Below are 3,198 nucleotides of genomic sequence, written 5' to 3' on the forward strand. Positions count from 1 at the left end.
AGAGTGATAGTCTGCTGAAAACATGTTGCTTGAATATAAAATACTCACTGCCTGTAAGATTGAGAAATGGTTCTTGAGAAATGGTCCAAATGTGTACTTAAAAACTAAGTAAGTACTAAAAACTACTCAAGAAACCATAACTTTCAAAATCAGCACGTTTATCAGCTTTAAATGATACGTTTCTATACTTTTCTTAATCCCATAAACACCATCGAGTGGCTGTCCCTTTGCTAATGGTCATTCTGGAGTATGTTGGGGAAGATATTGCCGCTTGTTCAATGGACTTTGGACTTCTATGTATGACATGCTGTGTATCCTGGGTGCATCTGTTGTTGACGTCCAGGGACACAATGTCAATTTATGCCTGTTACATGCACTGTCTGTTTTCAAAACACACTTCTGTTTTCACAGGAAATGTATGGCTGCTGCTCATTCGATTCATAAAGTTATTTTAAAAATAAACTTGACATTAAAACACCTTGTATTTACATTTATTTCCTTGTGCAACAAAAGCCCGTGGTTTGGTTTAGAGGAAAAAAACACAATGGTTTTGGCTCAACATTAACATGGGAAGCAAACACCAGGCTCCTGGGTGAAAGTCTGGTGTTTGTTGGACCCATCCATCAGCCCTCAAGCCCACAATATAGGGACTTTCCAGCTCTTGTGAGCTATGTTGTTTTCCAGCTGTGTTTCAAACTGACATTACATGACATTACCTAATTCACATCCATATTTGCCATTTTGTCTGCACAGCCTCTCAGTCAGTCTTTGTTTGGGATGATGCACATGCAGAGCTTCTGTTTTCAAACCTTGGAACTGAAAACTTTGCTTTGTTTTATTTAATTTATCCTGATCCCAACATTTTGGGTGTATACAGTAGCAGCCGCTATTTCTGACAATGTCGTTTCATGCTTCCATGCTGTTATTGTGCTGCATACAGTGATATCCAGTGCTGATATTCCCCTGTCATGAATCTATTCATCCCCACATGACACCTTTTCTTTGTATCACAAATAATCTTACTGGGTTTCCTTCTACACAGTGTCCCTGAAAAATGGACAAAAAGATTATCAGCTGATATGGAGCTGAGCAGAATCAGATTCAATTTATTCACAGTGGGCAGTTTAAAAATCAAGAAATTCACTTAGTACAGAGCAGGCAGCTGCTATTTATTATTATGTACAAATATGTGTCACTTCCCGCAATTCAGTTCAACTGAAGGTGGGCACTTTATAACACTACACTACAGTACAGCCACAACAGGGTGAATAGCTAGTAACTGAGTAACTCTGAATTGAGGACTGTAGAGACACAGTGTTGAGCAATCATTAGGTAACGATTGGATCATAAATATCTGTGATTTCTTTTTTTTAAATTTGACATATTCAAACCACATATCTATCAATATTCATGCCAACGTCATATTGTGTAGTGTGATGCTTTTGCCTCAAAATATAACAAAACTGGGAGCTGTGGGTCCTGTGACTGTGGTGTGTCAGTACATTTACTGGTTCAGTCTCACCAAGTCAACTGACTGTGAACAACCTGCCCAGAGGCAAACAGCCGACAGGCAAAATCTGACAGTAGCTGGTGAAGGAAGTGGAACATTTAATCAGGGGAGACAGGTGAATGAAGCAAAGGTCATCGATTAATATGGATTACAGGTGTACATAGAGGTGATGATTAAAATTTGACAGAAAGACTTTGGCGCTTAGATTCCACAAGGAGAGTTTGTGATCGAGGCACGTCTGCCCTGAGCTGCAGCAAAATAAATCCCCCAACACTGTAGAGTCCAGACTCTGGTGGTGGCTGCTGACTCTGCTAAGATCTACAGACTGATGAGGCTGGTGAAGCTGATGAATCTGTGAAGACTAGGCAGTGATGGAGAGGTGAGGGGTGCGCCCAACTGCAGCATGAATGTACTAAAGGCAGAAGGAGAATTATTTAAAAAGACAGCAAACAGCAATGAAGGCTAACAATGACGGTGTGTCACTCTGCTATTGGTAAAATGTAATCAGCTGATAGAACAGCTAATATCTCGGTTGACAGCTACACACAATGACAGCAACAAACTGTGAGTGAGCATGCATGAGTAGAATGAATGGCAGATAGTATGAGACATAAATTACAGACCTACGCCTGCAAAAATTATAGTCTTCCTGACTGAACTAGAGCTTCATTCAGCAACTAAAGAGCTGGATATATTTCTCAGGAACTGTTGAAGAACCAAAGAGCCAAAAAGAAAATGAATGTTGGACTTAAAGGCCCAGACTAGCGGCGATGAAGGCCCCTTGCTGCAGCCCCTACGTCACTGTATCTTGGCCAGAAACATTGTACATTAACACACCAAATCAGTCAACAAGCACACGTGTTCTGCGCCTGCACGAGAGGACATACCACTCCTCTCCAGCAGATGGCAGTCATCTGTAACCGTCATACAAATGGGTAAACCAGAACATTCTTGATGCTAGTTAGCCAGTTAGCACATTAACAACCCAATGCAGTATTAAAAGAACCGAATTTATTTAACATGCACCAGTAAACAATTAAAAAACCCATCAAGAAATGTTTCTGCTAAAGAGCTTAATGGCTAATGAAAAATAATCTTACTGTATGAAAAAGGTTGGTTTGGTCTCACTTCCTCTTGACTTTAGCTCTTTGTTTACTTTGTTCACTTCCGATTCTCCTTTGTGCGCTGAGCTGAGCTGCCAATCAGAGTGATGTTATTCACCCACAAGCTCTGCTGTGCCAACATATTTAATCAACATATTGAATCAACCACAAAAAAAAAAAGTGACGAGGGGTGACAAGAGGCAACCATGCGGGACACATCGCACCGTAGAGGGTGGCAGACACTTACCCATGGCCGAACATTGACTGACAACCGATTGTCCGCTTGCTCTCCCAGGGCCTTACGCCTTGTTTCCACTTCAGTTTGTGGCTGGTGCATCCGTAAATATTCGTATGATGCCTCTAGTGTCCAACCAAAGGAAGTGCATTATTTTACAGATGGATAGAAACCTGAGAGAAACCACCTGTAGCCATGGGCGAGAGGCAGAGAGGCCGTTTACACGTACACGGTGATTTTGATAAACAGAGACATCTTCCTTCGTTTGTGCCCTTCGTTTACACGCAAACGGAGATTTCTCCTCTGAAAACGAGTCTTTCTAAAAACTCCGGCCAGAGTGGAGATTTTGG

At 41.5% G+C, this 3,198-nt stretch overlaps 1 long non-coding RNA gene across 1 annotated transcript; it reads right to left on the reverse strand.

The window, feature by feature from the left end:
* Positions 1–1,659: 1,659 nt before the first annotated feature.
* On the reverse strand, positions 1,660–2,970 carry LOC125898531 (uncharacterized). The gene is made up of 3 exons (XR_007450635.1): positions 2,861–2,970; positions 2,611–2,705; positions 1,660–1,922 (listed from the first exon to the last, which is right to left on the reverse strand). It is a non-coding gene; the product is annotated as an uncharacterized LOC125898531 (long non-coding RNA).
* Positions 2,971–3,198: the final 228 nt, after the last annotated feature.

This window comes from Epinephelus fuscoguttatus, linkage group LG12 (genome assembly GCF_011397635.1).
Source record: "Epinephelus fuscoguttatus linkage group LG12, E.fuscoguttatus.final_Chr_v1".
Classification (NCBI taxonomy): Eukaryota; Metazoa; Chordata; class Actinopteri; order Perciformes; family Serranidae; genus Epinephelus; species Epinephelus fuscoguttatus.